The sequence below is a fragment of the Pseudophryne corroboree genome, chromosome 1 (assembly GCF_028390025.1).
Source record: "Pseudophryne corroboree isolate aPseCor3 chromosome 1, aPseCor3.hap2, whole genome shotgun sequence".
NCBI classification, from domain to species: domain Eukaryota; kingdom Metazoa; phylum Chordata; class Amphibia; order Anura; family Myobatrachidae; genus Pseudophryne; species Pseudophryne corroboree.
The window spans coordinates 823,121,112-823,145,477 of NC_086444.1; the positions used below are offsets into that span (position 1 = coordinate 823,121,112).

Below are 24,366 nucleotides of genomic sequence, written 5' to 3' on the forward strand. Positions count from 1 at the left end.
GTCAGAACGCCCTGAGGTCGATCCGAAATCTCCGCCAACAGCGGACCAGTTGACAAAACTCCGGGGAATGTCCGCTCACCCGGGAGTCTGACCTGGCGGCTTGACCTGGAAAGAAGATTGTTGTCCCCCGCTCAGAGGGGAATGTAGGCGACCACTCATTGCGTCGCAGCTTGACTGAAGAAATAGAGTACCTGGTGTCGAGGAAGGAAAAATCCTCCGACGGACCGTGTTGAGAAATGTCTACGAGGAGCATAATTTTGGATCCGTGTCGAACCAGAAGCTCCTGGATCCTCCGGATATTCAGAAGCCACCTAATGTACAAAGTGGGATAGTAGTAGTAGTAGATTGTCCCATTAGGGAACCAACGTACTTTCTGCCCTTGGGAAAGATTTATTCTGTGATCTTCCTGAACCCTGTGTGAGTGGAAGAGAGACCGAATGGAAGTGGACTGACAGTGAAAATGAGTATCCTGTAATGCGAATCTGAGAAAAGCCCGTTGAGGAAACCCAACGGAAATCAGTAAACAGGCCTCCCTGCAGACAAGGGACACGTAAAACTCCCTATCTTGTCCAAAACTAGCAATCACAGACTGAAAGGATTCTAAGGCCAGAATAGGCCTGGCCGAGCCCACAGGCTTCGGAACGTGAAAAGAAAACAAAGGCCTGAGAACTGTCCCGATTCAAATGATATCTGAAAAACAGGGATCAACCTCCTTTGCGGTTAGAAGCATATGGAGCGCCGACTGCAGTATGACTCTCGACTCCTGAGACGGTTGTACTCCAAAATTTAGTCTGTAACCGCCCAAGCCTTCTCAGTACTCTCCGTAGGACCCCGACATGCGCCTACCCTGGGACCCTCCAGGTGGTAGGAAGGTTTGACCTGTAGTAGGTGTATAGGATGACTTAAAGTCAGACTGGACCGAGGATGCTGAACCTCTGCTTCAGCTTTTTGCCCTGAGATCCCCTGGCGACGGAGATATCGCCCGTGTGGAGTCGAAAGCTTGAAAGGGCACGGAAAAATCTAAAGGAAAGACCGGTAAAGGTCTGTCTTGGAGCTGGGGCAGTAGTAGGAGAAAGCAAAGTGGACTTACCTCCAATGGTTCAAGAAATCCTGCAGAAAGTTCCTTCCCCTGAACCATCTGCCCCGTAGGATTTCATGTTAACCTGTCACTGTCGCAGTCCCAGAGGTCGTCGGGTTAAGACAGCCCAAGCGAAAATGCAGGTTCCGAGTCTGCAGACGTGAAGACCTCCAAAGAACATAAAGCAGAATCGTGATTCTGACCCGTACCAAAGTATCAATTGATCCTGATGCGAAACATCCTGTAACCTAGAGGACAATTGTTCCACAACCTACCTGCTCCGGACAAGGTAGAACCCCGCTGCCGTATATGTGCGTTCGATGGATGCCTGAGCAAGGTTGCCTCAGGAAAAAACGGCAGCCTGTTGGACCGGCGATACATCGAGGGGTATACCCTGGAGAGGTACTGATACCATTTCCAGCCGTCTGCGGGGAAAGGATAGGAAAACAAACATTGTTTGATACCTGAAATGAACGTTATGGTAAGAACTTACCGTTGATAACGTGATTTCTCTTATGTCCACAGGTATCCACAGGATAACATTGGGATATTGTCGAGCGACAGCGAAAATGGCACCAACACGGTCACGAGCTTTCTGGCCTCCCAGGATGCATTGGGGCCTCCACTATATAGTCCCGCCCACTGACTCAGTCAGATCAGTTCTTTCCACAGCGATTATAGGCAGGAACATTAGGTAGAGACCTGTACAGGCGATAAGAACACACATGCACACCCTTCCATACAAGAAGGAAGAGGTTTTTAGTGTTTGTCTAGATCCTCAAATCAGATGCGTCCGGGTGGGATCCCTGTGGATACCTGTGGACATAAGAGAAATCACGTTATCAACGGTAAGTTCTTACCATAACGTTCATTTCTCTGGCTGGGTCCACAGGATTATCCACAGGATAACATTGGGATTCCCAAAGCCATTTTAGTGGTGGGGATGCTCCTGATTGCACAGGAGGACCTTTCGCCCGAAGTCTGCGTCATGAGAGGCAAAAGTATCCAAGGCATAATGTCTGATGAATGTGTTTATGGAAGACCATGTGGCTGCCTTACATATCTGTTCTGCTGATGCACCCTGTTGTGCTGCCCAAGAAGGACCTACCTTACGTGTAGAGTGTGCAGAGACATTAGCCGAAATAGGGAGATCTGCATGAGAATAAGCTTCAGATATTACCATTCGGAGCCATCTCGCCAGCGTCTGTTTACTAGCAGGCCAACCTCTCCTATGGAATCCGTAGAGGATGAAGAGGGAATCTGTTTTCCTGATGGCACTAGTACGATCTATGTAGATTTTTAAAGACCGGACCACGTCCAGTGACGCTTCTCCCGCAGATAGTCCCGATACCTGAAAAGCTGGGACTACAATCTCTTCATTCAGGTGAAACTTTGACACCACCTTTGGAAGATAACTAGATCTCGTTCTGAGAACTGCTCTGTCTGGAAAAAAACTTCGGAAAGGAGACTTACATGATAATGCTCCTAAATCTGACACTCTTCTGGCTGACGCCATTGCCAGTAAAAAAAGAACTTTAACCGTTAACCACTTAAGATCTGCTCTCTCAAGTGGTTCAAACAAAGGACCCTGTAGAAATTTAAGAACTAAATTCAAATCCCAGGGAGCTGCAGGAGGAACAAATGGAGGTTGAATATGTACTACTCCTTGGAAAAAAATACGTACATCCTGTAGGTCAGCAATCTTCTGCTGAAACCATACAGTCAACGCTGAGACTTGCACCCTCAAGGAAGCAACCTTCAACCCCTTATCCAATCCTGCCTGCAGAAAATCCAAAATTCTAGCTACTTTAAAAGCTCTTGGATTGTTATTTTTTCCAGAACACCAATGAATATAGGCTTGCCATATTCTATGATATACACGGGCCGAAGAAGGCTTTCTTGCTCTAAGCATGGTTTGGATTACTTGCTTTGAAAATCCTTTAGCCTCTAAGATAGAGGTTTCAACAGCCACGCCGTCAAAGACAGGCGATCCAGATGACGGTGACAACAAGGACCCTGCATTAACAGATCTGGACGTTGAGGGAGCAGTATCGGTGCTTCCACGGACATTCTCCACAGATCTGTGTACCAATGCCTTCTTGGCCAAGCTGGAGCTATTAGAATGATTGCTCCTTTTGCCTGTTTTATCTTTCTCACTACTCTGGGTAACAGAGATATTGGAGGGAACAGATATGCCAGCTGAAACCTCCATTCTACTGACAGTGCGTCTACCAGGACTGCTCCTGGGTCCCTTGTTCTTGATCCGTACCTCGGAACTTTGTTGTTTAGACGAGACGCCATAAGGTCCATCTCCGGTAGACCCCATCTGTTCACCAGTGTCTGAAACACTTCTGGGTGTAGTGCCCATTCAGTTTCCTGAATGGTGTGCCGACTGAGAAAATCCGCTTCCCAATTTAGTACCCCCGGGACAAATACTGCTGACAATGCTGGGAGATGGAGTTCTGCCCACTTTAGAATGGGAGTTACTTCCTCCATCAGACTCTTGCTGTGAGTCCCTCCTTGATGATTTAGGTATGCTACTGCCGTCGCATTGTCTGAGCGGATCTGGACTGGTCTTCCTTGTAGATTGTCCTTTTCCTGAACTAGGGCCAAGTAAATGGCTCTTATTTCTAACAGATTTATCGGCAGGCGACTTTCCCTTGCGGTCCATTTTCCCTGGAACCATAGGCTTCCGAGTACCGCCCCCCAACCTTGCAGGCTGGCATCTGTCGTCAGGACTTGCCACTCTTTTATCCAAAAGGGTCTCCCCTTGTTTAAATGGTCTGTCTGTAGCCACCATGCTAGAGACCTTTTTACATTTACTGGAATCTTTATCATCTGCTTCTTTATTGTTTGATGATTTCCGTTCCATTTTGTCAAAATGAGATGCTGCAATGGTCTGGAGTGGAATTGCGCATATTCCACCATGTCGAACGTTGATACCATCAGACCCAACAGTCGCATTGCTGCATGGACTGACATTGTCTGGGCTTGCAACGCTTCCTGAGCCATGACCTGCACCTTGACTATTTTCTTCTCTGGTAAGAGAACTCTCTGTAGGTCTGAATCCAATATGGCTCCCAAATGAACCATCCGCTGTGATGGATTCAGGGACGACTTCTCCCAATTTATGAGCCACCCGTGTCTCTGTAAACAAACTATCGTCTGTTGGAGATGGCTCAACAGTAAATCTTGCGACTGTGCTAAGATTAATAGGTCGTCTAGGTATGGGAATATCCTTATCCCTTGTTTGCGCAGACAAGCTGCCATAACCACCATGATCTTGGTAAACACCCTGGGTGCTGTAGCTAGCCCGAAGGGCAGAGCTTGGAACTGGAAGTGTTCCTTGAGGATGGCAAACCTGAGGTAACACTGATGTGATAGTGCTATAGGCACATGTAGGTAAGCATCCTGCACATCCAGAGATACCATATAGTCTCCCGGTTCCATAGCCAACATTATGGAGCGTAACGTCTCCATGTGGAACTTCGGGATCCATATGTAATTGTTCAACATCTTCAGATTTAGAATTGGTCGATATGACCCATTTGGTTTCTGGATTAGAAACAGATTGGAGTAATACCCCTGTCCCTTTTGTGATGGAGGTACTGGGACAATCACACCTGACTGCAGTAATTTTTGGACTGCTTCTTGCAGGGCATTGGCCTTTGACTCTATACAAGACGGGCTGGTGCAAAAAAATCTTTGAGGAGGCTGCCTGCTGAATGGGAACCCATACCCCTGAGATACTACCTTCTGCACCCAGGCATCTGTTGTTGACTGTTGCCATGTGTGTGCAAATTGCAGGAGTCGGCCCCCAACCCTGGAATCCTCCAGGCGGAGGCCCGTCTCTTCAGGCTGAGGGCTTTTGTTCAGGTTTGGAAGCTGGCTTTTTGCTAGCCCACTGCTTCTTACCCCTGGATTTAAACTGGGGTTGTTTAGGCTCCTCTTTACCTTTCGCTTTGCTTTGCCAGCGAAATGAGCGGAATTTTAAACCCTTGGACTTAGGGTTGTAGGTAGCCGGAAATCTGACCTTCTTCGATTCAGCCTCTGACTCTAGGATATCCGATAAAGGTTTTCCAAATAATATATTACCCATGAAAGGCAATGCTTCCAATTCCTTCTTGGACTCCGCATCTGCTTTCCAGGTCCGTAGCCAGACTGCTCTGCGAGCGACTACTGCCAGGGCTGAAGCTTTAGAAGCAACAGTGCCTACATCAATGGCTGCTTCTTCTAAATACTGGGCAGATTGTCTTAAACGGCAAAGACGATCCTCTTGCTCCCTAGTAGGAGAGGGGATGTCATTCTCCAGTTCCTCTATCCATTCGCCCATTGCCTTTGCTACCCAGGCCGAAGCCATAGCAGGTCTTACCACTGCACCCACAAGAGAAAAAATATTTTTCAATAGGCTCTCTACCCTCCTGTCTGTGACATCATTCAAAGAGGTAGATGACAGTGGCAAAGCAGATTTGTGCACGAGTCGCAGAACATGTGCATCTACTTTTGGAGGAACTTCTCTCTTCGAACAATCTCCAGCAGGAAATGGATAATAAGAATCCCATCTCCTAGGAATCTTATACTTTTTACCGGGCGCTGCCCAAGACTCATCCATCATTTCCGTCAACTCCTCTGACGCTGGAAATTCAGCTTTCACTGACTTTGTTCGTTTGAATACAGGTGCTTTTGCTTTTAACGCTGTCTTGGCTGGTTCTTCCAGAGAAAGCACAGCCTTTACTGCATTAATGAGTTCAGCTACATCATTTGAACTAAAGCTCTGCGACTGATCATCATACGGAGTTGAATCTATTGTTTCCGCATCATCATCCGATGTATCCTCTTGTGTAGTCTGCCATACAGACGTATCTGTCTTAGTCTTACCTACCCCTTGGTTGCTTGTAGAGGCTACTGGAACCAAACCATAGGAAGGGAGCTGCATGTATGGGTTCATAGTGTAACCTAACCCCTGAGGTGGTGCTACTGGAGCTAACCTGTCCGCTATTGAAGACAGAGTCTTTGCGAACATATTCCATGGTGGCTCTACTGGAGGTTGAACTAACTCCTGTTTTTTACTTCGCTGAAAAGCGAAACAGTTTGCACACAAACCCTCATAAGTGACCAATTGAATCATATCAATTACCCCTGACTTACAAGATAAGCATGTTAGGGCTGTAGGAGTGCTTGCAAATTCTCCTCATCACTTTTGCCGCTCACAGACATTTTTTCTGATATTGACTACACAATTTTGTGACTGAACCACACCCTATAATTAGTATATAGAGGTGAAATCAATCTGACCACAGTGCACCTGATTTGAGGGTCAGAACAGGACTGACATTACACAGAAAAGTCAGCACACATACTAGCAGTCAGTCACATGTTAAAGCATTAGACATTGTCATATGAGAATACAACCTCCATAATAACTTATACATAAGTAGGAAATTTGTACTTCTGTTTAACAAGTTCTTTTTCAACATAACATGCAGAAAACACAGTAATATACAGGTCTCATATGCAATAGGTACTAAAAATTAACAGTGCACACTAAGAAGTAGAAGGAATTTTTAGTACTGTATACCCTGCCTCCAGAGAGCGGGATACAGGGAGACTCACCACACTTCCATATCCAAGCAAAGACGCTCGAAAGACGCCGAGTGGATTCAGACGCTACTGGTGTACACTGCCGCTCTTGGTAACTGATAACGGACACGGACGCTCACCAACGGACACGGACGCTGAGCGACTCCACGTGCATGCAGACACTAAAGGCCTGCAACTCGGTCTGGGCGGGTTTATGTCCAGTGTACACAACCGCAGCGTCTAAGCTGCAACCGAGCACCCTCGTGGTAGCGTCTGAGCCGGAAGTGAGGTCATTCAGTTCATGAAACGAGAGACCCGCGGGAACTGGCCATGAACTCGGAGGAGGGACGGCCAGGAGAGCGTCTGAAACCCCCTGTTGACTTAAACTCCCAGGATCGCGGCCTCACCTAGTCCTGGCGCCTATGATCCCCGGAGCGTAGCGCTGTCACACTCGAGATGTTCGGCGCATCAACACGCTGTTTGTAGTCTCCACCAAATCAGCGTAGCTGTGTCCTGACCCCTCTAGTAAGAGGAAGTCCATATACTCACTGTCTCCCCATGCTCCGGCCACAGCCTGGTAACGTCTGCTGGACCTGCTAGAACATCCGACACAGACGCCCGTCGAGACAGCACTGTACCGCGAAGGTAAGCGTTGTTGCGACCCGGTGGGGAGTTGTTGGAGCAACTCTTTCTAATACACGTTTAAGACGCTAAGAGAAGTCGCTCAAACAAAAACAGTAAGTCTATAAAAATAAAGTAATGAAAACTTGAGGCTGTGGGCGGGACTATATAGTGGAGGCCCCAATGCATCCTGGGAGGCCAGAAAGCTCGTGACCGTGTTGGTGCCATTTTCGCTGTCGCTCGACAATATCCCAATGTTATCCTGTGGATAATCCTGTGGACCCAGCCAGAGAAATTGTGTATTCGGGTGTCTACCGGAGCCTGCCCAGCTCATCCGATACTGGACCAGTCGCTGTCATTTCGTCATCTGCGTTGTACCCTGATGGACTTGACGTGTCCGCCTCCTTTACCTGCAGTATCAGACGAACTGCTGTATAATGCACCTGGATATTCTGAGACACTGGTTCAGACTCCACAGAAAACAGACATCATCAGTATTGTAACATGGAAGGTTAGAAAGGTTCCTTTAGAAACCTGGAGAGGTGAAATGACGTATAAGGTCTCTGGTTAAGAGTGACATTACCTGCATAATCTGAGCTGTTCAAACAGGAGTGTCCTGCAGGTGCGTGGAGGGTTAAGCAGATGGCTCCACCGCATACTTTACACCTAAGAGGGAATTCTTTGACTATCCCAGGTGAAACAAACGAAAGGAGAAAAGGTGGGTTAAATAAACACAGCCCTATGTAAGGTCTGCACTATAATGTGTGACCGACACGATTCAAATAAACTTTCTGGAGCAGCGGAGACCTGAACCAGTAGCGCTGCGCTGTGGGACAGGAGTCTTAGCCCTAGGCTATAGGAGCTCACCTTAAAGTTGTTTTTTTTTTTTTTGGATTCAAACCTCTGTTCAGATACCCGCTACTAGCGTACTGAGCTACAGCGCTATTTGTCTGATGCCTTACACACATTCCCAAATTACAAATAGCATTAGTAACTAGTGACACCAAGGAATAATAAAGGGAAGGCAACACCCCGCCCTGCGTTGAGGGCTGAAGAGATGGCTGCCCCGCACAATCCCCACCTAACAGGTACTTCTCTGACTGTCCAGGTGATATGAACGAAAGGAGAAAAGGTGGTTAAAGATGTGTAGCCCTATGTAATGTCTGCAGTATAACCTGCAGTGACAGAGTAGGAGCTTTAAAGTAGGTTTTTGTTGGGATCACAACCCTGGTCCCTGTGTTCAGATGTCCCCGCTACTATCTGATGCCACACACATTCCCCAAATTACAAGTGACATAAAGGAATAATAAAGGGAAGGAGAACCCGGATGGTCACCCCAAATGGCGGTTAGCCAGTGATAAAAGCTGGGGAGAAATGTTATGTGGCAAGGCAGTGTTAACTCTTATAACTGAACATCCAATATACATGGGACCTTATCTATTTGTCTCTGAGTATGCAAGATTAGCCCACTAGGCTATAGGAGACACTGCAAATATGAAGCCAGGTCTGTACCTGGATGTGGCAGAGGTTTCCCCTGCAGGGAGGAAATGGCCGCCAGAGTGAAACTCCTCTGGGCTATGAGATAAAATCAATATAATGGATAACTGGATTAGTGCTGAGCCACTCTGACTGCATAGTGTATATTACACTCTCACCAGCACCACCTGTCTGAGCTGTGCATTAAACTCAGATAAATGGCCACTACACTATAGCAGTGGCCGGGGAGCGGAGAGCGCTGAGCCCGCTGTACAGAGCGGGAGTTAGCTCCGCCCCCCCGGTTATGGCGCCTTATTGAAAACCTATATCTAACAAAGCGGGAAGCACCCTGAACCCTCCGCTGGACCTGCGAGTCACCGCCGGGGAGCGTTGAGCCCGCTATACAGAGCTAATAGAGCCCTGTATCTGCGAGCCGCCGCCGGGGAGTGTTGCGCTGTACAGAGCGCGAGTCGCCGCCGGGGAGCAGGGAGCGCTGAGCCCGCTCTACAGAGCGGGACTTAGCTCCGCCCCCTCCGTACAAGGCGCCAAATTTAAAAATTGCTTTGCGCTCCAGCGGGATCCCTGTGCCGGCTCTGTGAGTCGCGCTGAGCGGGGATCCGTGCGGGGGGTGTGGGGAGCTGGGGGAGCGGAGGGGGGGCCGCACCAATTTACAGACAATGCCCCATTATGATCATGGTATCAGAATGAGACACACTCCGTTGTCAGTCAGGGTTGTGCAGGGGATCTGTATATCACATACTCAGTCTCCCCCATTCATCATGTCTGTTTCTCCATAAGGAGGAACAGGTAAGGATACAATGAAGCACTCAGTACATTACAGCCCCAGAGAGCCCTTCTGGAGTGGGTTGTACAACAATAAACAGTGCATTGCTCTAAAAACATGAATCCACCACAAATAAAGTACAGCTCACTCACCACTGCTGCAGTTCTTGGTGGATCGGCCCCGACACGCAGCGGTGTCCGGCAGCATATACATACTGCTGCCCAGCTGCCGGAATCTTCTGCTGGATGGAGTGGCCCCGACACACGCCGCACGCAGCGGTGTCCGGCCAACTCAGGAGAGCTCAGCGTCTGCCGGGGCCCATCCCGAGCCGCACGCAGCTGCGATGGGACCCCGCCGGCAGCTCCCGCGGTGCAGACTGGTAGTGGCAGAGCTGCCAGTCCGTGCGTGTGTGTGAAGAAAAATAAAATAATAAAGAAAAAAGAAAAAATTTCTTCAGCTAAACCCAAGTGAACCAGCTCACCTCGGGCACTAACTAAGACTGGCTTGGAGGGGAGATAGTAGGGGAGGAGCTAGCCACAGTGTGAGAATTTTTAAAGTGCCAGCTCCCAATTACTGCCTACTATTTCCCCATTGTAACTACGCTCCAGTGGCCCCTAGTGGATGAAGGAGAAATACAGAGTATAGCTATTATATGCATATGATTAGCGGCCGCAGCAGCTCGAACCACAGTGTGCGTATGTATTTGCATTTCTTTGTAAGTTAATCAAACTTAACTAAGTGTCACATATCAAATAAATCAGTACAGTCTCCTGATGCGTTCTATTCACCTTGCATTGCGACTAAGACACATTTTCAGCAAAAAAAGATCCCCGATGCTAGCACAGTTGCACAGGACCTGGAGGTTCACTCACACCAGACATATCGCGCTGCATGGTGTATTGAGGCTAGATGTATCATCTGAGATTTTTTTATTTTATCCTATGATACTTACAAACTTACAAATGTAATGACTTTTTGTGAGAAGTTCCAAGCATTTTCACTGAAAGAACACCTCCCCAATGTCTGCATTACTTATTGCTACTTTGTATAGCTAAGAAGTCAAAAATTCACAGCTTGAATGCTCCTATGTGATCCCATTACCCTGAGCAGTTCTGATTTTTTTTAATTTCACATTTTTATGGCTAAGTGCATACCTCAAAATACATTTATCTTGCGCTTTCATAAATCACTTGCCTGGCATGGTCGCATCAGATGTGACTATGCCAGCAAGTGCTTTATCTGACCTGGTCGCACAGGATGCGACCAGTCAGATAAATCGTGTTAGCAGTGGCAGGGAAGAGAAACTTCCTGCTGCTGCTCTCAGAGGGACCGGAAGGATACTCTGCCTACCCGCACCCTGCCCCAGTGTTTGCTGTGTTGCCAAACATTGCTGATCAGTCAGCACGGCAGGATCCCCCCACTCCCCAGCGGCTGCAGCCAATCGCAGCCGCTGGGGCAGTGTAAATCAATCCCCCCAAGCCCCTCCTGTGTACCTGGTGGCTGACCCACGGGTTAAACGGAAATTCGCAATGTTTCTGATGGTGTCGACCGATGTTCCAATGTTTGGGGGAAAACAATGTTTTTTTCAAAATATATATATAAAAAAAAATCTTTTATTTTTCACTAAAATCATTTTGGATAACATTAAATACATGTTCTTCACCTAATTCATTTAGAAAAAGAGGCGACAATTTCTGAGCGTTTTTTTGGGGGAAAAATAGGATTTTAATACCTACTAGTAAATCCTTTTCTCTTAGTCCGTAGAGGATGCTGGGGACTCCAAAAGGACCATGGGGTATATACGGGATCCGCAGGAGACATGGGCACACTATAAGACTTTGAATGGGTGTGAACTGGCTCCTCCCTCTATGCCCCTCCTCCAGACTCCAGTTAGAGAACTGTGCCCAGGGAGACGGACATTTCGAGGAAAGAATTTATCGTTTAAACACGGTGAGTGTCATACCAGCTCCCACCTCGAACATGCCGCAGATCGTGGCATTCAATAGAACACCAGCCGACGGCATGAAAAATATACAGCAATATGCTATTCGAAAATGTAACACAACCTGTGTGTAAATACGACCAATAATAGCATACCGCATGCCATGGCATGAATAACGTCAGCAACAGACCTGACTGAAAAGAAACACCACATGAGTGTAACCACCACCAATAGCTGCAGATAAAGTACGCACTGGGACGGGCGCCCAGCATCCTCTACGGACTAAGAGAAAAGGATTTACCGGTAGGTATTAAAATCCTATTTTCTCCTACGTCCTAGACGATGCTGGGGACTCCAAAAGGACCATGGGAATTATACCAAAGCTCCAGACCGGGCGTGAGAGTGCGGACGACTCTGCAGCACCGATTGAGCAAACCTGAGGTCCTCATAAGCCAGGGTATCAAACTTGTAGAACTTAGCAAAAGTGTTTGAACCCGACCAAGTAACTGCTCGGCAAGTGAACCGCCGAGACTCCTCGGGCATCCGCCCAAGAAGAGTCCACCTTCCTGGTAGAATGGGCCTTCACGGACTCTGGTAACGGCAATCCAGCCGTATAATGAGCATGCCGAATCGTATCACAGATCCAGCGTGCAACAGTATGCTTAGAAGCAGGAACCCCCAATTTTGTTGGGAGCATACAGGATAAACAGAGCCTCTGTTTCCCCAATCTGAGCCGTTCTGGCGACAATTATTCAACGCTCTGACTACAACGAGAGACTTCGAATCAGTCAAGTCTTCAGTAGTCACAGGCACCACAATAGGTTGGTTCATGTGAAACGCAGAAACCACTTTCGGCAGAAATTGTAGCAGAGTTCTCAATTCCGCTCTATCCACATGGAAGAGCAATAGAGCTCGTGAGACAAGGCCGCTAATTCCGACACCCGCTTTGCGGACGCCAAGGCCACAGCGTGACCACTTTCCAAGTGAGATATTTTAACTCAACCTTTCGTATAGATTCCAACCAGTGTGACATAAGAAACTGCAACACCACGTTAAGGTCCCATGGGGGCACAAATGGAGGCTGGATGTGCAGCACCCCTTTCACGAAAGTCAGAACTTCTGGAATGGTGGCCAATTCTTTTTGAAAGAAAATTGATAAGGCCGAAATCTGCACTTTAATTAAGCCTAACTTTAGGCCTGCATTAACACCTGCTTGCAAAAAATAGAGAAAACGACCCAGCTGAAATTTTTTTCCCCCGTAGGAGCTTTCTTGGATTCACACCAAGACACATACTTCCTCCAAATACAGTGGAAAAGCTTCGCCGTTACTCCTTTCCTAGCCTGAGCAATGTGGGAATGACTTCACCGGAAATACCCTTTCGGGCTAGGATATGGTGTTCAACCGCCATGCCATCAGATGCAGCTGCGGTAAGTCTTGATACACGCCCAGTCCTAGCTGTAACAGGTCCTTTCGTAGAGGAAGAGGTCAGGGATCTTCTTTGAGTAAGTCTTGAAGATCTGGATACCAAGCCCTCCTTGACCAGACCGGAACAATGTGGATCGCCTGAACCTTTGTTCTTCTTATGTTTATCACCTTCGGAAAAAGTGAAAGTGGAGGGAACACATAGACCGACTGAAACACCCACGGTGTCACGACGGCGTCCACTGCTATTGCTTGAGTGTCCCTTGACCTGGAACAATATCCCAGAAGTTTCTTGTTGAGGCGAGACGCCAACCTGTCTAATAGAGGAATTCCCCAAAGACTTGTCACTTCAGTGAAAACTTCGTGAGGAAGACCCCACTCTCCTGAATGGAGATCGTGTCTGCTGAGGAAGTCTACTTCTCCGTTGTCAACACCCGGAACGAAGACCGCTAATAGAGCGTTTACATGCCTTTCTGCCCAGCGGAAAACTTTTGCGGCTTCTGCCATTGCCGCTTTGCTCCTCGTTCCTCCATAGTGGCTTACTTACGCCACTGCTGTTAAGTCGTCCGACAGAATTAAGACGGGCAGATCACGAAGAAGATGTTCCGTTGTAAATAGCTCTTAATTCAAGGATGCTTATTGTAGACAAGCTACGCGGCTTGACCTTTTCCCCTGGAAATTCTTCACCTGGAAAGACTGCTCCCCAGCCTCGGAGACTTGTATCCATGGACACCAGGATCCAATCCTGGATCCCGAACCTTCGTCCCTCTAGGAGGTGATAACTGTGAAGCCACCACAGGAGAGATATCCTGGTCCTGGAAAATAGGATTATTTTTCCGGTGCATGTGCAGGTGAGACCCGGACCACCTGTCCAACTGGTCCCGCAAAAACCACTCTGGCATTTGGCCTGTTCACCGAATGGCCTCGAAGGCTGCAACCATATTCTTCATCAACGGAACGTATTGATGGGTTTACACTGTTGCAAATCTGATCAGACTCTGGATCCTCAGATCTCCTTTCCACCGGAAAAAACAACTCTTAACAGTTCAGAACCTAATCTTATTCCCAACTCCGATATCTGCATCGTTGGGTTCAACAGCGATTCTCTGTGTTGAAGAACTGACATAGAGAAACAACGATTTGTACCACTTGTTTCTTGACCTCTCCGTAGTCAGGAGAGCGACCCAGTACAGAATAATAATGGCTCTTACTATTGAAGGAAAAAGCATCATACTGCCATTACTCCGGTGAAATGGCAATGACAAACCTGAATAGCAAACCCAGGTAAGCTTAATGCGGATGAAACCGCATTTAAAGCCTCTTATCTTTTACAGGTCGGAGATCCCTGCCCGGAGAGATTCCATCCTGTAGTTCAATTTCTCAAGTAGAAATCTTTTTGGGATTGTTCTGACCGAGCTGTCCGGGCGCAGAAGCACGAAAAAGCTTGAATAACAGCTTTTTTTTTTTTGTGTGTGACAGAGACAGCAGGACAACGTCCTGATCCTGACCCAACTATTTTATGGCATCGCATACTACCTCCCCGTCCAGAGGAGAATCGGTGAGGGGAATCATCTGGAAACTCCAGTATGTCCCCCTTTGGACTCTATTCTTAACTCACTGGTCCAAGTCCATTCTAGGACTGACTGAAGAGTATTAGACGATTTCCCACTAGTGTGGGCTCCAGCAAGATAGACCCAGCGGTGGATGTGGTAGAAACAGAGGACAATATCTGATTCTGCAAACTTGAAAAGGCTGCAGACCTCTTACCTTTTCACCTCCCTCTACCTACAAAGAAGGGGAATAAAAACGGTATCCAACCGGTCAAAATGACTGCATCCCATAAAAAATTTGTCAACAACCTTTGTGATGGAACATAGCCCAAGAAGGTAGACTTACCAGTGGTATCTGCCGAGATCAACTTAACAAAGCCATCCCCAAACCAGGTTATCCCTTCATAGGGAAGATACTCCAGTATTTCTCGGAGTCAGTGCATACCTCTTGTAATCGCACGGCAGCAAGCTGCAATGTTCTAGATAAGACCCAACTTAAGGAATATCTCATCTCTCCCCAGGGTAATTATATCGGATAACAAGGTAACCGACCATTTCTGAATACAAGCACTCCCCTATGCGTATGTAATGCAAATATCATCAAAGCATATAATTAAAATATCACTTAGCTTCCTGTATACGATCCTTTGTGACAGGGCCCCGTGCAGACCAGGGGTTGACTTTCCCTTTATTCTATCCACGGCGGGAAAAGAATAAACACTCGGCCTCCTTGTGAGGATTTGAGACCATCTTGTCACGGCTGACCTAGAGCTTCATCAACAGAGCGACCAGCACATGAGAAGGAATAACTTTACTTCAGCATTCATAATAAATTGTAATATGAATATACACACATATCTATATATACAAATCATATATCTATCTATCTATATATCTATATATATATATATATATATATATATATATATATATATATATATATATATATATATATATATATATATATATATATATATATATACACACATACATACATACTTGTCAGGAACAGCAGGGTCCCTAGTGTTCTGAATGTGCATGAACATGTACTGAATGCCAATGTTGTGGATCTAATCAGGAAACATTATGGCCGACATAAAATTCGTGTCGACAACAGGGAGTAGTAACTGGGCAAAATAACATTTTTGTGACCCGAGGGGTCTGAGGGAAATATATACCTAATTTCACCCCCACAAATACTACCACGTCTGTGCTCGAGCTACAGCTCAATGCAAACGTAGGCTTTTTACATTATTTTACACCCAGTCATAATAGTTGGTGTCGACAGGGTCACCCACATACGTCTGTTTCTCCCAAACAGTGTTTACTTTGGAAAAGTTTACAACTACTGACATGCTGACACTTAATCTCATGAATCAAGTACCATCTGTAGCCGGCAATGCCGACAGAGGGTTTCCCATATCTGTTTGTGGTAGAGCACTCACACATGTCGACACACGTGTTCTAAACACCCACCAACATTGCTAAAATGGGTAGATTTCTGACAGGGAAAACACAAACTTTTACCAACTCATTTTACACACGCTCATTATATATACATATATATAGTGCTTCATGGTTGAACCTATATTGCACTAAACAACTGTGCCCCCTCATTTTACATTGTTAGCTGTTTAACAGTGTTTTGGCGGGCCCAGCATCTCTGAGAGGAGAAAATGGTGCTGTATAGAGTTGTGAGGGCCAAGCCATGCCCCCTTCTCGGCGCGCTTCAGTCCCGTTATATTTGTACATTTTTATACTGGCGGGGGTCAGTATACAGTGCCTATGCACTGTATATCACTTTGCCAGGTCATATCTATGAGGTATATTGCTGCCCAGGGCGCCCCCCCTGCGCCCTGCACCCTTGCAGTGCCGCTTGTGTGTGGGAGCAATGGCACGCTGCGCGGTACCTCCGAGACTCTGAAGTCTTCTGCCGTCACTGAAGTCTTCTGTTCTTCCTTTACTCACCCAGCTTCTTTCTTCTGGCTCTGTAAGGGGGGTGACTGTGCGGCTCCGGGAACGAACAGCTAGGCGAACCAAGTGATCAGACCCTCTGGAGCTAATGGTGTCCAGTAGCCAAAGAAGCAGTGCCTTGAAACTCATAGAAGTAGGTCTGCTTCTCTCCCCTCAGTCCCACGATGCAGGGAGACTGTTGCCAGCAGGTCTCCCTGAAAATAACAAACCTAACAAAGTCTTTCAAGAGAAACTCAGGAGAGCTCCCCTAGTGTGTGTCCAGTCTCTCTGGCCACAGAGGGATAGAGGGAGGAGCCAGTTCACACCCATTCAAAGTCTTATAGTGTGCCCATGTCTCCTGCGGATCCCGTCTACACCCCATGGTCCTTTTGGAGTCCCCAGCATCCTCTAGGACGTAGGAGAAAAAAATAAGAATTTACTCACCGGTAATTCTATTTCTCGTAGTCCGTAGTGGATGCTGGGGACTCCGTAAGGACCATGGGGAATAGCGGGCTCCGCAGGAGACTGGGCACTCTAAAGAAAGATTTAGTACTATCTAGTGTGCACTGGCTCCTCCCTCTATGCCCCTCCTCCAGACCTCAGTTAAGGAAACTGTGCCCGGAAGAGCTGACATTACAAGGAAAGGATTTTGGAATCCAGGGTAAGACTCATACCAGCCACACCAATCACACTGTACAACTTGTGATAAACTTACCCAGTTAACAGTATGAACAACAACCGAGCATCACTCAACCGATGCTACATAACCATAACCCTTTGTTAAGCAATAACTATATACACGTATTGCAGAAAGTCCGTACTTGGGACGGGTGCCCAGCATCCACTACGGACTACGAGAAATAGAATTACCGGTGAGTAAATTCTTATTTTCTCTAACGTCCTAGTGGATGCTGGGGACTCCGTAAGGACCATGGGGATTATACCAAAGCTCCCAAACGGGCGGGAGAGTGCGGATGACTCTGCAGCACCGAATGGGCAAACACCAGGTCCTCCTCAGCCAGGGTATCAAACTTGTAGAACTTTGCAAATGTATTTGAACCCGACCAAGTAGCAGCTCGGCAAAGCTGTAATGCCGAGACCCCTTTGGGCAGCCGCCCAAAAAGAGCCCACCTTCCTTGTGGAATGGGCTTTCACTGATTTTGGATGCGGCAATCCAGCCGCAGAATGAGCCTGCTGAATCGTGTTACAGATCCAGCGAGCAATGGTTTGCTTTGAAGCAGGAGCACCCAGCTTGTTAGATGCATACAGGATAAACAGCGAGTCAGTTTTCCTGACTCCAGCCGTCCTGGCAACGTAGATCTTCAAAGCCCTGACTACATCAAGCAACTTGGAATCCTCCAAGTCACGAGTAGCCGCAGGCACCACAATGGGTTGGTTCAGATGAAAAGATGACACCACCTTTGGCAGAAACTGCGGACGAGTTCGCAATTCTGCCCTATCCATATGGAAAACCAGAAAGGGGCTTTTACATGATAAAGCCGCCAATTCTGACACACGCCTAGCTGAGGCTAGGGCCAACAGCATGACCACTTTCCACGTGAGATACTTCAGCTCCACTGTCTTAAGTGGCTCAAACCAGTGGGATTTCAGGAAAGCCAAGACCACGTTAAGATCCCAAGGTGCCACTGGTGGCACAAAAGGAGGCTGAATATGCAGCACTCCCTTAACAAACGTCTGAACCTCAGGCAGTGAAGCCAGTTCTTTTTGAAAGAAAATGGATAGGGCCGAAATCTGGACCTTTATGAACCCTAATTTTAGGCCCATAGTCACACCTGACTGTAGGAAGTGCAGGAATCGACCCAGCTGGAATTCCTCTGTAGGGGCCTTCCTGGCCTCACACCAAGCAACATATTTTCGCCATATACGGTGATAATGTTTTGCTGTCACGTCCTTCCTAGCCTTTATCAGCGTAGGAATAACTGCTTCCAGAATGCCCTTTTCTGCTAGGATCCGGCGTTCAATCGCCATGCCGCCAAACGCAGCCGAGGTAAGTCTTGGAACAGACAGGGCCCCTGTTGCAACAGGTCCTGTCTGAGAGGCAGAGGCCATGGGTCCTCTGTGAGCATTTCTTGCAGTTCCGGGTACCAAGTCCTTCTTGGCCAATCCGGAACAATGAGTATTGTTCTCACTCCTCTTTTTCTTACGATTCTCAGTACCCTGGGTATGAGAGGAAGAGGAGGAAACACATAGACCGACTGGAACACCCAGGGTGTCACCAGTGCGTCCACAGCTATCGCCTGAGGGTCCCTTGACCTGGCGCAATACCTCTTTAATTTTTTGTTGAGGCGGGACGCCATCATGTCCACCTGTGGCAGCTCCCATCGATTTACAATCTGCGTGAAGACTTCTTGATGAAGTCCCCACTCTCCCGGGTGGAGGTCGTGTCTGCTGAGGAAGTCTGCTTCCCAGTTGTCCACTCCCGGAATGAACACTGCTGACAGTGCTTGCACGTGATTCTCCGCCCAACGAAGAATCCTGGTGGCTTCCGCCATTGCCACCCTGCTTCTTGTGCCGCCCTGGCGGTTTACATGAGCGACTGCCGTGATGTCTGACTGAATCAGCACTGGTTGGTCTCGAAGCAGAGGCTCCGCTTGACTCAGGGCATTGTATATGGCCCGTAGCTCCAGGATATTTATGTGCAGACAAGTCTCCTGACTTGACCACAACCCTTGGAAGTTTCTTCCTTGAGTGACTGCCCCCCACCCTTGGAGGCTTGCATCCGTGGTCACCAGGACCCAGTCCTGTATGCCGAATCTGCGGCCCTCGAGGAGGTGAGCACCTTGTAGCCACCACAGAAGAGACACCCTGGCCCTGGGTGATAGGGTGATCATCCGATGCATCTGAAGATGCGATCCGGACCACTTGTCCAGCAGATCCCACTGAAAGATCCTCGCATGGAACCTGCCAAAGGGAATGGCTTCGTATGACGCCACCATCTTTCCCAGGACTCGTGTGCAGTGATGCACCGACACCTGTTTTGGCTTTAGGAGGTCTCTGACCAGAGTCACGAGCTCCTGAGCCTTCTCCTCCGGGAGAAACACCTTCTTCTGGTCTGTGTCCAGAATCATGCCCAGGAAGGGCAGACGCTTCGCAGGAATCAGCTGCGACTTTGGAATGTTCAGAATCCAGCCGTGCTGACGCAACACTTCCTGAGAGTGTGCTACGCTGATCAGCAACTGCTCCCTGGACCTTGCCTTTATGAGGAGATCGTCCAAGTATGGGATAATTGTAACCCCTTGCTTCCGAAGGAGCACCATCATTTCCGCCATCACCTTGGTAAAAACTCTCGGTGCCGTGGACAGGCCAAACGGCAACGTCTAGAATTGGTAATGACAGTCCCGTACCACAAACCTGAGGTACTCCTGATGAGGCGGATAAATGGGGACATGCAAGTAAGCATCCTTGATGTCCAGAGACACCATAAAATCCCCTTCCTCCAGGCTTGCAATGACCGCCCTGAGCGATTCCATCTTGAACTTGAATTTCTTCAGATAAATGGTCAGGGATTTTAAATTTAAAATGGGTCTGACCGAACCGTCCGGTTTCGGTACCACAAACATAGTGGAATAGTAGCCCCTTCCCCGTTGAAGGGGGGGAACCTCTACCACCACCTGCTGGAGAAAAAGTTTGTGAATTGCCGCCAACACTATCTCCCTTTCCATGGGGGAAGTTGGTAAGGCCGATTTTAGGTAACGGTGAGGGGGCATCACCTCGAATTCCAGCTTGTATCCCTGAGACACAATTTGTATAGCCCAAGGATCCACCTGTGAGCGAACCCACTGGTGGCTGAAATGTCGGAGACGCGCCCCCACGGCTCCTGGCTCCGCCTGTGGAGCCCCAGCGTCATGCGGTGGATTTAGTGGAAGCCAGGGAAGACTTTTGTTCCTGGGAACTAGCTGCATGGTGCAGCTTTTTTCCTCTACCCTTGCCTCTGGCAAGAAAGGATGCACCTCTGACCTTCTTGCTCTTCTGAGAACGAAAGGACTGCATTTGGTAATACGGTGCTTTCTTAGGTTGTGGAGGGACATAAGGCAAGAAATTTGACTTCCCAGCCGTAGCTGTGGAAACTAGGTCCGAGAGACAGTCCCCAAACAATTCCTCACCCTTATAAGGTAAAACCTCCATGTGTTTTTTAGAGTCGGTATCCCATGTCCATTGCCGAGTCCATAAGACCCTTCTGGCAGAAATGGACATTGCGTTAACTCTAGAGCCCAGCAGGCAAATGTCCCTCTGGGCATCCCGCATATATAGGACCGCGTCCTTGATATGTGCCAGGGTCAGTAGAACAGTGTCCCTCAAACAAAAAAAATGTAAAGATGGCGCTTTAGTTCAAAGGTGCTGCAGTCCACCAGCCGGGATGGTCAACTGAATCCCAAAAAGTCACAGTTTATGCAGTCAAATTTTGCTGTGGTGCGCTCCCTGGGTTACTAGGGCAATATTCAATCTTCAGAAGTGTTAGGCTCTGGTGAGGATATTCTTAATTCGGCAAAGATTCCCCACTCCAATTCGCATGGTTTTACCCAAAAGATGAAAGAGAGACCAATATAGTGAAGTATAGTCAGATTCAATTTTGCTCATATAAATTAGATTATTCAAACAAATGGAATCCCACTGAATAGGCGGACCCACGTACCAGATTTTGTGGGGTGTCAGTAGTGCCCACTCAAATACGCCTGTGGTATTACTTCCACTGCTTTCTAGTAGTTTTCCTCAGAGATTCTTCACCAATTCACCTCTCCATTTGGAGTTATATCCCCAAAAATAGGAAGAGAACAGCAGTATATAGTGAAGTACTGTTTGTTCTGATATACAAATGATAATTTTTATTAAAGTGCAATAGAAGGTCTTTTTTCTAAAAACATATGATGTCCAAGTGCAAATTTAGCAAGAATAAATAAATAATAAAATGTGCAATCCACCACAGATTAGTGGACCCACGTACCAGAGTTGTTGGGGTGTATCAAGTGTCCACCCAAAAACGCCTTAAATATTGCTCCCCGTGGTTTGCAGCAACAGTCAGCGAATTTCCTCTGGATGCCGTAGGTACCTCCAACCAGTCACCAACGCGTTTCTGCCCTATAGGGGCCTTTGTCAAGGCCTTGACTAAGGCCCCTATAGGGCAGAAACGCGTTGGTGACTGGTTGGAGGCACCTACGGCATCCAGAGGAAATTCGCTTCACTATATACTGCTGTTCTCTTCCTATTTTTGGGGATATAACTCCAAATGGAGAGGTGAATTGGTGAAGAATCTCTGAGGAAAACTACTAGAAAGCAGTGGAAGTAATACCACAGGCGTATTTGGGTGGGCACTACTGACACCCCACAAAATCTGGTACGTGGGTCCGCCTATTCAGTGGGATTCCATTTGTTTGAATAATCTAATTTATATGAGCAAAATTGAATCTGACTATACTTCACTATATTGCTCTCTCTTTCATCTTTTGGGTAAAACCATGCGAATTGGAGTGGGGAATCTTTGCCGAATTAAGAATATCTTCACCAGAGCCTAACACTTCTGAAGATTGAATATTGCCCTAGTAACCCAGGGAGCGCACCACAGCAAAATTTGACTGCATAAACTAGAACAGTGTCCCTGTCCATGGTATCTATCTCCTCAGACAGAGTATCCGTCCATGCAGCTACCGCACTACACATCCAGGCCGAAGCAATTGCTGGCCTCAACAGTGTGCCAGATTGTGTATAAACAGACTTCAGGATAGCTTCCTGCTTTCTATCCGCAGGATCCTTTAGGGCGGCCGTATCCGGAGACGGCAGGGCCACCTTCTTAGACAAGCGTGTCAACGCCTTGTCTACCGTAGGGGAGGATTCCCAGCGTAACCTGTCCGTTGGCGGGAAAGGATACGCCATAAGTAACCTCTTGGAAACTATCACCTTCCTGTCAGGGGAATCCCACGCCTTTTCACTTAATTCATTTAATTCATGTGAAGGGGGAAAAGTCACTTCATGCTTTTTCTCCCCATACATATAAATCCTCGTCAGGGACAGGATTTTCCTCAGAAATGTGTAATACATCCTTCATTGCTACAATCATGTAGCGTATGGCTTTAATAATTTTAGGCTGCAACTTTGCCTCATCGTCATCGACACTGGAGTCAGATTCCGTGTCGACATCTGTGTCAACTATCTGGGATAGTGTGCGCTTTTGAGACCCTGACGGCCTCTGCGCTGTAGGATCAGGCATGGGTTGAGACCCTGACTGTCCCAAGGTTACAGTTTTATCCAATCTGTTATGCAAGGAGTTTACATTATAATTTAACACCTTCCACATATCCATCCAATCAGGTGTCGGCACCGTCAGCGGCGACACCACACTCAGCTGCACTTGTTCTGCCTCCACGTATCCTTCCTAATCAAACATGTCGACACAGGCGTACCGACACACAGCACACACACAGGGAATGCTCTGACTGAGGACAGGACCCCACAAAGGCTTTTGGGGAGACAGATAGAGAGTATGCCAGCACACACCACAGCGCTATATAACCCAGGGATTACACTGTACCTTAGTGTTTACCCTGTAGCTGCTGTTAATATATTTCTGCGCCTAAATTTATGTGCCCCCCCTCTCTTTTTTACCCTCTAATGCACCTGTATACTGCAGGGGAGAGCCTGGGGAGCGTCCTTCTAGCGGAGCTGTGAAGAGAAAATGGCGCTGGTGTGCTGAGAAAGAAGGCCCCGCCCCCTCAGCGGTGGGCTTCTGTCCCGCTTTAATGTGTAAAAAATGGCGGGGGCTCGGGCATATATACAGTCTCAGACTGTATATATGTCTACTTTTGCCAAAAAGGTACTTAATTGCTGCCCAGGGCGCCCCCCCCCCCTGCGCCCTGCACCCTACAGTGACCGGAGTGTGCGGTGTGCTGTGGGAGCAATGGCGCACAGCTGCAGTGCTGTGCGTTACCTTAAGTGAAGACAGGAGTCTTCAGCCGCCGATTTCAATGTCTTCATGCTTCTGTTGCTTCTGTTCTTCTGGCTCTGCGAGGGGGACGGCGGCGCGGCTTCCGGGAACCGACGATCAAGGTTAGGTATCTGTGTTCGATCCCTCTGGAGCTAATGGTGTCCAGTAGCCTAAGAAGCGCTACCTAGCTGCCGTGAGTAGGTTTGCTTCTCTCCCCTCAGTCCCTCGTAGCAGAGAGTCTGTTGCCAGCAGAAGCTCTCTGAAAATAAAAAACCTGACAAAATACTTTCTTTTCTAGCAAGCTCAGGAGTGCCCACTAGGAGCACCCAGCTCTGGCCGGGCACAGATTCTAACTGAGGTCTGGAGGAGGGGCATAGAGGGAGGAGCCAGTGCATACCAGATAGTACTAAATCTTTCTTTAGAGTGCCCAGTCTCCTGCGGAGCCCGCTATTCCCCATGGTCCTTACGGAGTCCCCAGCATCCACTAGGACGTTAGAGAAAAATATTTAAGTGGTTAAAAAAAAAGAAGAAGAAGGAAATCCTGTTTTAGACAGCAGAAACAGATTTCATCCAATTAACATCATAATATTCCCTGCACTGTCCAATGTTAGACACACTTCGGCATGTTCTCTAACAGAGAACCATAACAAGGCACCATCTCAGTAACATCCTGTGTGTCTTATTTACCTTATAATTGCAACAAACAAATGTGTTAAATCTATTAAAGACTGAATATACATAAGTAGGTATACTGGTGCTATAGATCCGTGGTCCAGATAGTTCTCCTGTGTAGACTTCAGGATATCAGTGATCCTTCTTTTCCTTTCTTTGGACTCATTTATACTGTAGCTGTACCTCCAGCTACTAACGCACCGAACGTGAGCACATCTAGTAATGCTAGTAAATCTACAGACAGATTCTTGCCTCTTAAACTGCAACGTCAGACACATCAAATGCTTTGCCTACATTTTTTCGACATATAAACGAGTGTTTTAGTGGCTCTTCATGGGAGGTTCTCCCTG

The 24,366-nt window shown here is 47.6% G+C and overlaps 1 protein-coding gene and 1 pseudogene across 2 annotated transcripts in view; both read right to left on the reverse strand.

Moving 5' to 3' along the window:
* Nucleotides 1-24,366, reverse strand: part of MRPL1 (mitochondrial ribosomal protein L1) — a 229,224-nt gene that overhangs the window by 77,361 nt on the left and 127,497 nt on the right. The window lies entirely within an intron of this gene.
* Nucleotides 9,454-9,580, reverse strand: LOC134932650 (U8 small nucleolar RNA; annotated as a pseudogene).